We start from the raw sequence: 12,359 nt of genomic DNA on the forward strand, positions 1-12,359 counted from the left end.
CTATGGACTAGTGCTCCAAGGTCTGCTTGACCATTGTAGGAAGTTCACAAACATAGATGCAGGATGGTCGGGAAGGGTGCATGTGCTAGAACCTATTGGAACTCACGTCTGACTCTGGATAGCTGTCTGTCTTCTTCCCTCTCAGGGCTTGTCTACACAGGGACGTTATTAGAGTTAACAGAGGTGTGAAATTTGAAGTGGCTTTGTTAAACCGAATAAACCCCTGCTTGAACACCCTCATTAAGAATTAAAATGGCCTAATTTGGTTTAGTTTAATACACTTCCAAATAAGCAGTTCAATGTAAGAGAAGATCATGGGAAAAAAAGTGGCTTTAAAGGAAGAGAGAGGAAGGTGGGTTGGGAGACTTGACAAGACGTATGAGATTCTTCTATCCCAGGCTCAGAATGATTCTGCACTTCAGCAAATAAATTAACTGAAGTGAAGAATGAAACAGGAAAGAAGTATGGTGAACTGTGAAATATTGATAGGATTCCATTTCTATATTTAGTGGGAGCAGCAGGTCCTCATCTTTGGGTAATATTAGGGGGTTTATGATGTTCCCTGTCTCAGATGACACTTGAACTGATGCAGAAGCTTCACTGAAACCTGCTTCAGTTTTGGAGTGATCAGAAGGAAGACAATGGTTTGCCCATAAGGATAGATAGATAGAAAGAAGAATTTCCCAGGCCTCCGGAGCAACCAATCAGAGCTACTGCGGCTGAGCACTCTCCCCCTGCCCCATTACAACCTGAAGCCACTCCCAAATGAGGTGTGTGTGGGAGGAGGAAGTTAAAAAGCCTAGTAGCTCAGGGTGTCTCTGCTCCCTTTCCCCCTCCCTCTTGTGAGCAATGGGATAGTTCCTTCCCCTCTCCTCTCCCCTATGCACAACCCAGCCTAGGACAGAGCTGAGGGTAGTGAAGAATCCCTGTATGAGAAGAGGTGAGACTGTGTGGGAAGAACTGATGGCTGGGGGGTGGGGCTGGCCAGTTGTAGGGATGGGGTACACACAGATCTAATGGGAGAAGTGGGCAGGTGTAGTGCTGAGGTACCCACAGAACTGATGGGGAGGGAGCTGGTTAGGTGTAGGAGTGGGATGCACACAGAAAATTTGCCTCTTTTGACCTCTACTGCTGCTCCGCTGACTTCTCCCACAACCTGCTCCCTACAAGGCAGGCCATCCATCCTGTTTTAAACCAGACAGTCCTGCTGCTCTAAGATTTGTCCTCCTTCTGGTACTGAGTCCAAACCAGAGATGGTTTTATCTAATATCGGATGGGGATGCCATTTTGAAGAGTGCACTTCTTCACGCTTGCTGGTGTCATGCTGATGGGGGCGGGGCAGCATGCTTTTAAAAATGGCATCCACTGTGCGACATGATATTGCATAAACCATGTGAAGTCATGCTGGAAGAGTGGTACACTCTTAATAATGGCATCCCCCCTGTGGTGTGATCTTGTATGCACTGTGTGTGGTCATGCTGGTGGCAATGGGGCAGCAGGCTCTTCAAAATGACATCCCCAGTGTGGCGTGACCTTGCCTGAACCGTACGCTGGCTGGGACAGGTCCACATAGTTCCTGAAAGTACAGGAATGTGCAGTGGTCCAGGAGTACATGAGTGGCCACTCTGTCACCCACCCTCTCTGTGACGAGATTCCCAGCGTGCAGCCTGGAACTGTGGGACCGCTTTAACCCCTTAAATCTCTCCAGCCTGGGCTGTCTCTCACAATGCCTTGCTACTGACAAGAAGGAAGCCCCTCCAGGCACTGTCATCACTCAGCACAATACCATGTAAAGCCCTTCACCAAGCTAGATTGCATGAATGCTCACACAGAGAAAGGCACCAAAGCCAAATCTCCCCAGCTTCCAGCACTATATCTCAGGAATATACCGTTTTGCACTGCTCATTTTGATTTATTAATTGGTTCACCACTTCATCAATGGAAAATGGATATACACTAGTCTTTCCAAAACTGAGCAGATTACAGAACACTTCCGGCAAACTCACTGGTAAAGATAAACAGTTAAACAAATGTATTGACAACAAAAAAGATAGATTTTAAGTGATTATAAGTGATAGGCAAAAAGTCAGAGTTAGTTACCAAAAGAAAAGAAAATATAAGCACACAGCCTAAACTCTCAACCTAATTAGACTGGGCAACATCTAGATTAAGCAGTTTTTCTCACCCCACTGGATATTGCAGTTCATAGTACACAGATTTCACCCTTGAAACCTGACCCAGTTTCCTCTGTTGGAGTCTCAAGACTTCTCAGTGTCCTTGTTGCTTGCAGCATAGGTGGGGGAAGGAGAAAGGCTAAATGTGGCCACTGTGTTCTGTTTTATACTCTTAGTCCACGTGCTTGTAGAGCACAAGTGCAGGCATATCTGGGGGCATTGCTGAGTCTCCAGGCAAGGCTGAGCTATTCCCCTGGTGTGGCCTCACGGAGATGAGTCATTGCATTGTAGCTTCCTTGCTGGACAATGGTTGGTGATGTCTGTTCAACAGCACCCACCCAGGTGTTGGTTACCTTGCCTGTCATTGTCTCTGTATGGGGTGTATGGGGTGTTGGGGGAGGGGTAGCACCTCTGGTGTAGGGGCCTGTCGTGTCCTTTCAGGGCAGCTCGTCCACCTTTGGTCCCCACCTGTCACTCAGCTCTCACCTGTGGCTCCCTGTAGCTGTAGCATGCGCAGCGGCCACACCCCGGGCAACAGCTTCGACAGGCTGGCTAAACCAGGTTGAGGGTAGCCGTCGGGCTTAGACCTCCAGTGAGATGGGGCTTTGTCTATCCCGAGCATGTGAAGACAGACTCCGGCGGATTGAGCGGATGAGACCTTCTAGAATAGGACCAACGGTCATGAAGGCGGTTTCTGCAAGCGGTGTGGTACGCTAAGAGCACGGCAAGACGCGAAAGATGCCCTGGTCAACCACTGCGCCCAGCCCATCTCCAACCGTCTCTACTCTTGTCCTGCCATTGGAGCAAGATGGGATCTGGGAAGAGAGAGTGAGGCTGACTATGCGCACCTCTCCCTCACTTTAATCCAATCCACGCGCAAGTCTTGACATCTCCTAACGTCCGTAAATTTCAAAGTCCTGTGGCAATGGGCGAGCGACGAAGCAGCAGGAGTGGATACACTGGAAGCTGTAGCTGCGGACCTGAACACAGGCGGCTCAGGTCTAATGGTCGTCTTCTTGCTGATCGAAGCAACAGCTGGATTCGGCGTCTACCTGAGTGACTGAGCAGCCCTTTTTAGGACCGCACTGCTCACCTCCGTAGCAAGAGGAAGGGGCTAGAAAAGGTGCCCTAAACATTGTTTGCTTCACAGAACCCTGGCCAGCTTACCGCGGCTGGAGGGGATCTCATCTTACGCGGTCGAACAACAAAACTTCAAATAAAAAACCGTAAGGTGAAACCACTCATTATTGGTACATGGAACATACGCACGCTTCAAGATAACCCCTCAGCAGATCGACCAGAAAGAAGAACAGCCCTGGTCGCTAGAGAGCTCGCAAGATTTAACATCGATATTGCGGCCTTGTGTGAAACTCGTCTAGCCAACGAAGGTCAGCTCACAGAAATAGGGGGTGGTTACACATTCTTCTGGTGTGGACGTAGCAGTGACGAACGTCGTGAATCTGGAGTTGGCTTTGCGGTTAAGAATCAACTTGTCCGCAAATTTGCCAGTCTTCCCAAGGGTGTGAACGACCGACTCATGACACTGCATCTTCCACTACCGAGAGGAAAGCAAGCTATACTAATCAGCGCTTACGCACCCACAGTGACGAATCCGGATGAAGTAAAGGACAAGTTTTATGAAGATCTTGATGCCCTACTCTCATCCGTGAAGCGTACCGACAGGCTGATTCTACTTGGCGATTTTAACGCGAGAGTAGGATCTGATCACTCTGCCTGGGATGGCGTCATTGGAAAAAATGGAATCGGCAAATGTAACAGCAATGGCCTACTACTCCTGAAGACATGTGTGGCTCATGATCTGATCATTACCAATACCATCTTCCGCCTGCCCACTCGCAAAAAGACGTCCTGGATGCATCCACGCTCCAAGCACTGGCATCTCATTGATTATGTCATCGTGCGGAGGAAAGACAGACAGGATGTAAGGGTGACTAAGGCCATGCCGAGTGCTGACTGTTGGACTGATCATAGACTCATCATCTCTAAATTAAGCCTTTACATCAAGCCAAAGAGACGTCCGCAGGGAAACAGAGCTGTGGTGAAAAAGATTAACGTCAGTAAACTGAGGAACCCCAATACAGCAGCTTTACTGGCAAAAGATCTTGACAACCAACTCTTGGAGCTGCAATTAGAGGAAAATGCTGAGAAGGACTGGGAACGCTTCCGGAATATTGTGCATTCTTCTGCACTAAAGGTTCTTGGACCCTCACACAGGAAACAGCAGGACTGGTTTGATGAAAACAATGAAGAGATCAAGGCCTTACTTGCTGAAAAGCACCGCCTTTACCGTGCTCATCAGAACGACCCGTCGTCATCAGCTAAGAAAAATGCCTTTAACAACACTCGCAGGACCGTACAGAGCAAGCTTCGCAAGATGCAGGACTCCTGGTTGAGTGCCAAGGCAGGTGAATTCCAGATGTTTGCTGATAGAAACGATGCCAAACAGTTCTACGAAGCCCTCAGATCCTTGTACGGCCCTCGGCCCTCAAGGAGCTCTCCTTTACTGGATTTAGATGGTGTAACTCTCATTACTGAGAAGACTCTGATTCTACAGCGTTGGGCTGAGCATTTTCAATCCGTACTGAACCGCCCATCTTCCATTAATAACGAGGCGATTGATAGAATGCCCCAGGCGGATATCAACCACAGCCTGGACGTTCCACCATCAGAGACTGAAATCCTACAGGCCATCAGCCAGCTGTCCAGTGGCAAGGCCTCAGGATCTGATGCGATCCCAGCAGAAGTTTATAAGGATGGTGGTGCAGTGCTTGTTGACAAACTCACTCAACTGTTTCAGTCCTTCTGGAATCAAGGGTCTATTCCTCAGGAATTGAAAGACGCGTCCATCGTACACCTCTATAAGAGGAAAGGAAATCGAAAAGTCTGCGATAATCATAGAGGAATATCATTGCTTTCCAGCACAGGCAAGATCCTTGCACGAGTGTTGCTGAATCGCCTGATTGACCACCTGGAACAGGGTCTATTACCCGAGATACAGTGCGGCTTTCGTAAAGAGCCTGGCACTGTGGACATGATCTTCGCAGTCCGACAGCTCCAAGAGAAGTGTCAAGAGCAGAATCGTGAACTGTACACCATCTTTGTGGATCTCACTAAGGCTTTTGACACTGTCAGTCGTGAAGGTCTGTGGCGTATCATGTCGAAGTTTGGGTGCCCTGATAGATTCATCCTGATGGTACGTCAGTTCCACGACGGCATGATGGCTCGTGTTCTGGACGACGGAGAAGCTTCAGAGGCCTTTCCCGTCACAAATGGCGTCAAGCAAGGGTGTGTGTTGGCACCGACCCTGTTCAGCATGATGTTTTCAGCCATGCTGTCAGACGCCTTTCAGAACAGTTCCTTGGGAGTCAGCCTGAGATACAGGACTGATGGGAAACTGTTCAACCTGCGAAGACTCCAGGCTGTCACCAAGATAAAGGAGACTGTGCTACGAGATCTCCTTTTTGCTGACGATTGTGCCCCGAATGCTGGATCAGAGCAGGAAATGCAAGCCAGCATGGACAAATTCGCAGCAGCATGCGATAACTTCGGCCTTCTTATCAACATAAAGAAAACCGAAGTGATGCACCAGCCAGCTCCGAAAGCCCAACACAAAGAGCCCACCATCACAGTGAAGGGGCAAAAGCTGCAAGCAGTGGACCAATTTACATACCTTGGCAGCACTCTCTCCCGCGCAGTGACAATTGACATCGAGGTCAACTGCAGAATCTCCAAGGCAAGCTCTGCATTTGGCGGACTGCTGACCAACGTGTGGGACCGCCGTGGAATAAGCCTTGCTACAAAGCTTAAAGTCTACCGAGCAGTAGTGCTAACTACCTTGATGTATGCCAGTGAGACCTGGACTGTATACAGGAGGCACGCTAGGCAATTGAACCACTTCCACACGACTTGCCTCCGCAGACTTCTGAGGATTCGGTGGCAGGATAAGGTGCCTGACACAGAAGTCCTTTCCAGAGCAGGCCTGCCGTCAGTTTACACTCTGCTTATGAAAGCCCAGACACGCTGGGCAGGCCATGTTGCAAGGATGCCAGACCACCGCATCCCCAAACAGCTCTTCTATGGTGAGCTGTCTCAAGGAAAGTGATCGCACGGGGGACAAAAGAAGCGATACAAAGATACGCTGAAAGCCTCTCTTAAGTCCCTGGATATTGACATCACCTCCTGGGAAACCCTGGCACAAGACCGATCGACATGGCGTACGCTGATCCACCAAGGCTGCCAGACATCTGAAGCCAGAAGGATAACCATAGCACAAGAGAAGTGAGCACTCCGTAAAGCCAGAGTTGCAAATGTTGTAACAGTGGTGCCCACACATGTCTGCCCGACATGTAGCAGAACATTCCGTGCCTGTATTGGCCTTACCAGCCATTTGCGGACGCACCGTGGACAGCTCACAACCTGATAGATGTTAAGGTCTTCTTCGAAAACGATGGACGAACATCATCATAGCTAGTATCTGGGCACCTCCCAAACCCACAGCATATTTTAGTGAAAACCATACAACCCAATTCTTATAATTTCATATGTATTGGTCATACATGTATTTAGATAGAACAATGTCTTTCAGCAGATCATAACCTTTCCCCAATACATTACAAGTCATGCTTTATATGCAAGATCATGATTATATAAAATGAGGAATATGGGGGTTACAGGATACTCCCCCAAAGTATAGACTGTCACACTCTGTTTTTACCAAGGCTAGCTGTGCCTAGGCTAAAACTAAATATCTCTCTGCCACCCACTTCCTTTCTTAATATAACCCACACCTGTAAACCATATTGAGAAGAAACCACTTTATACCCCCTATTCCGTAGCATGCTCATCAGCTGGATTCAGTAAAGATATTGCCAGGAGAAAGAGAAAGACTCATCATTTAAAGACTTTAAGTGATGGAAAAGGCCTCTTGTCAACTTGTTGTAATGGTCAATTATCCTCACTGTTAAAATTTGCACCTTATTTTCAGTCTAAATTGATCTAACCTCACCTTCTGCATTGGCTCTAGTTATACTTTTGTCTGCTAGTAAGGAGGTCTCAGCCTATCAGAAATTTTCTTCCCAAGTTGGTACTTATGTGTTTCTCATGAGAGGCATAATTTAATATGCCCATTCCATACTGATCATTTCATATGTGGTCAGTTTTCTGCCTAGTTTCAATGCAATTCACAAACTAATCTACCATTCATGACTATGATAAAATCCATTTGCTATAATCCTGCCAATGGAATCGGTTACTAAAATCACTACATGGAAAAAAGACTGGAGATGTTTCCACTTATCACCAGCAAATCCTACCTGGAGTTTCAGTGGAAATTTCACCAACACAATGCACAGCAAAAAATTCAGCTAAACAAGAACTATTAGTAGTTAATCATCAAAGGTACAGCTATATGAATGGGGGAAGGAGTCTGTTACTTTTTTCCATTACATGCACATATATTTGCATTTTCCTCCTGGAGTGATCTATAGGTGCATGCAAACAAATGACTGATTTTACTTATATAGTCATAACCATTGCTAATTTCAGAGTGTGATCAGAATCTATTGCAGCGCTGAAACAATTTCCATGAAGAGAGGATTAGATGATACTATCCCATTTGGTAATCAAATTGGGCTTTAGAACCTGTAGGAGCTATCATAAATTACCAGAGCCCTGGGCAACAGGGACATATTTAACTTTAAAACACTAACAACAGCTATAAGATTCTGGATGATCAGACTGTCAACTACATGCAACTCCAATGAGTCCAATTCCAACCATTTTCACATGCCAAGTTATTTCTTTAAATGTGCTAGATTAAATTTAAAATTGTATTTTTGTATGGCATCTCCCATACTTCAAGGAGATGATGATATCACCATCGTCCTCAAGGAGGGACCCTCTATTCAGCAAAAAGCTCCTGTATTACAGCTTCTGATTTCTCCAGTCTCTAGTGAGCAGATGGCTCAAGTCCAGTGATTCCATTTCTCCCATCAAGGTCCCATCACCTAACATTAACAGCTGATCTCCACTACACAAGATTGATACTAGACTCAGTTGAATTTTTCTTTACGAAGGAGTTAACTAGTAATTTAGACCTTTTTCTAGATTGCTGATTTCAACTACTTACTGTTTATTTTGCATGATGTGTGATTTGTCATTTCAGTCACAAAGGATTGTTTCTGCTCCCAGAATGAATGACTGAAACATTGAAAAAAAGACATTAACAAATAATGCACTTTTCAGAACAAATGTTCAGACAAGTGCCATTTGTACTAAAATTCATGAAATTTGCAGAATTTGTGAACTTTATACAAATGCACCAGCCACTACAAATAACCATTTGAAGAATTGGAAAAAAATTACAATTTGTTAAAGGTCATGAGAGATTGTCAATGACTGACAATTTATAAAGCAAGATTGGATGTTTTTCTAAAAGATTTGCTCTAGGAATTATTTTGGGGCAGTTCTATGTCCTGTGTTATACAGGAGGTCAGACGAGGTGATCACAATGTTCCTTTCTGTCCTTGGGGGTCTATGAATATGACACCAAGACTAACAATGAATTCAATACATCTATTTGCAGATCAGTTTGGATGCAGGAGTTACTGGATGAAATTTCAGTGGCCAGAGTTCTGCAGGACATCAGAATAGATTATCATAATGGTCCTTTCTGGCCTTAAAATCAATGGACCTATGGAAAGACTATTTCTAGTTCACTTCTATTATTTGACTGGCTTTAGTTTTCATTATATTTAGCTCTGGTTTTCTAAGATGTCATTTAGGCTCCTCCTTCATCTCAAAAAGGATACTTTTGTGAACTTTAGTGTGAAGAAGCTACTGATCAGGGCTCATATAGATGATCCAGCTTGGCAGAGTTTTCAGTGTTTGAAAATTTTATGCCTAATGCAAGATGGGCTACAAAATTCTTTGGGCCAGATTCTCATCTCAGTTACACTGTTGTAACTGGGAGTAATTTACTGATTGCAGTGGAATTATTGTAGATTTACACTTGTGTACTTGTGAGCCATATGTAGGTGCTTGTGAGGGCTTTGAGTTCATTATCAGCTAACTGGAAAACTCTTTATTACTATGTAGAGCAAAACACAGTTCTACTCTAAAACAATGGCTCCAACGGACTCAGCAGCCCCGGCACTTTAAAAGAAGTATGGCCTCTCTACCTACCTCCTTCCAGATTACAAGAAAGCCTTAACAAGCTATCTAAGCTTTACTTTAGCTATACTTTAAAGAAGGAGCTATCAATCTCCCTCTACATTCAGCAGGTTATCTAGGCCCCTGTTCCACCATCTGAGGGACTTCCCAGAGCAGTGGGACCTGGTTTTGTTTTGTTCAGGTGGTGGTGTGGTGCCTACTCGTTTACTTTTGGGGGTGTAGGCATCACTGCATCAGTTTCACTCAATTCATATTTTCAATACTTTCTTTGCAACCCAAAAGGCAAGACACCATTTGTGTGTGTGTAAAATAAATAAATAAATAAATAAATAAATAGAGGAATGCTTAAATTTTGACCTCACATGACTGGGAACCATGGCTCTGCACCCGTGCCTTTGCTTTAATCCAGCCCTGTCCATGGTTTATCTGAACCTCCGTGAGGGGAAGCTGAGTTCTGAGAAGCCCAGCTGTGGATTACCAGCAACCTAAGGCCACAAGTCCAGGAAGCCACTGATAATTTGATGCCCTTGCCCCTATTCATGAATAGGGTGTAATGCATTGGGTGGTATATTGCCACATACCGATCATATGCCATCACTGCTAGATGCTGGGATGGTCAATGAGATGGGTTTTCTTGGGCTCAGGAAGTTAACTATCATCTGGGGTACAGTGCTAGATGTGTAGCAGATGTCGACACACGGGAGGTGGCTCAGGAAGAAATACACTGGGGTGTGGAGTCAGGAATCCATCCAAATGAGCATCAGTGTTATCACATTCCCTGCTAGAGTAATGGTGTAGATGATTGAGCACAACCAGAAAAGGAGAAACTGCATCTTTAGTCATTGGAAAGACCCAGCAGAAGGAAGTCCGTCACTGATGTGTGGTTCCCCATCTCTGCACTACATTCTCTGCTTTCTGTGCAAAGACAAACACAATGGTGAACTATACTTTCTCAGTGTACATGGGAAGTTATCGGCTGGGTGCATGCAGCACCGACTGCCCCAGGCAATGCTGGCAAACTGAATGTGGCAATTGCCACACACTGGATTTTTGTGTTTTCCTATTCAATTAGAGTGTTTGGTCCCTTTGACAGGTCAAAATAAATTTAAAACTCAGCGCTTTGCTTCAAAGTGCTTTATTAAAACAGTAATAAAACAATCTAGCTCTTATAGAGTGCTGTTCATCCATAGATCTCAAAACACTTTACAATGGAGGAAAGCATCATCAATCCTGTTTACAAATGGAGAAACTGAGGCATAGCGCGATGAAGTGACTTGCCCAAAATCACCAGCAGACTGGTGGCAGAGCCAGTAACAGAATCCAGTCTCCTGAGTCCCATAACATTGTAACGTTGTATTGATAAACAGGTGTAACTCAGTAAAAACTGAACTCCTTCTATGAAAAAAAATGGTAATTTATCAGCGAAAATCGGTAAAACCTGAAAACATAGAACACTACCTGTCATATACAGGAGGGCAGATGAGATAATGTGGTTTTCTTTTCTGGTCTTAAGCTCTGTGACTCTATTCCCACAAGCAAATGCTGCAGCATCTATTTCCCTATGTAGTGGGATGGTCACTCCTCTCCAGCCCTGAAGGGGTTAAAGCAGCCCTAGAGAGGGCTGTGACTGGGAAAAGGAGGGCTGATTGGGAAAGCAGTCACAGCTGTGGCCAGCTTAATCAGGGCCAAGCAGACGCTTATAAGAGGGCCGTGGGGCAGGGCTTTGGAGTGGAGCCTGGAGCTGGAGCTGCAGGTTTTTGCCTGGAGTTGGAGTGGAGCTGGAGCACAGCTCCAAAGCCCTGCTCTCTAGCCTTTTGAGAGAGAAGGACCTGGCTGCCTGGGAAGCTGTGAAGGGTATCTAGGGTGGAACAATGCTGGGGAAGGGCAGAGGGAGCTGGGGAGCTCCAGCCTACCAAAGCCCCAGGCTGCAGGCCAAGTTAAGGGCCCACAAAGGTACTTGGGCTTCAGAGGGGCAGTTCAGATATAGGCCGAGGCAGCTGGTCCAAACACCCTGGCTGATGATGAGTGGATTACAGACTGCAGTCTGCCACAGAGAGCGGGGGCTGGATGATGACTGGCAGTAGCCACTGAAGCAAGGTGGGGATGGGGGTTGGGGGTTCCCGTGGGTGGGGAGACCCAGATTGTGGGTTGCTGCTAGGGGGCAGAACCCTGATGTAAAGGGCACCGGGGTCTGGGAGGGATACGGGGGCCAGTGGTGAGACACTGGCCTGCAGAGGGCACTCCAGAGGCTGGAAAAGCTAATTCCCGAGATGACCAGTAGGAGTTGCTGCACGAGTGAGTTGTTGCCCCGTCACACCCTATGAAAAAATACTTTAGGCTCCTTTATCGTTTGTTCCTTTAGTTGCAGCTGAGATCTATGGTGCATCATAACCCCCTGCCTGATTAACAGGTCAATAAGCTCTCCTGACCCGATCGAAAACCTGGCCATGTGATTTGTTGTAAGAGCATCTTATACCTCAAAAACATTCACTTTACAATGAAGAAGGTTCTTCTTGTCTGGTGTTCACTTTGCCTTCTTCCTCTTTTGTAGTTTTGATATGAAATAACTGTCAACCTCAATGATTTAAAAAAATTACAAGAAAAGTAGAGCAATCTTCACTGTCACCAAAAACAAACTGAGAGAAACTTTCCCACCAATTCCATACTAAGAACCTAAGAAGATAAGAATGGCCATACTGGGTCAGGACCAATAGTCCATCTAGCCCAGTATCCTGTCTTCTGACAGTGGCCAATTCCAGGTGCTTCAGAAAAAATGAATATAACAGGCAATAATCAAGTAATCCACTGTTTAAAAGCTGAACTGATTAGACACAATTGAGAGTCTTTGTTTTGTTCAACAATTACGGGTGCTGAAATCACTGATAACCAGGTGCTCAGCCTGTGTCCTGGGGTGGGACAGTGTTGCCGTGAAAGAGGCTGCACAACCTGCACTACCATTGAGGTTCCCCACTACCCACTGAGATCACTAATAGC

This window comes from Mauremys mutica, chromosome 1, assembly GCF_020497125.1.
Source record: "Mauremys mutica isolate MM-2020 ecotype Southern chromosome 1, ASM2049712v1, whole genome shotgun sequence".
Classification (NCBI taxonomy): Eukaryota; Metazoa; Chordata; order Testudines; family Geoemydidae; genus Mauremys; species Mauremys mutica.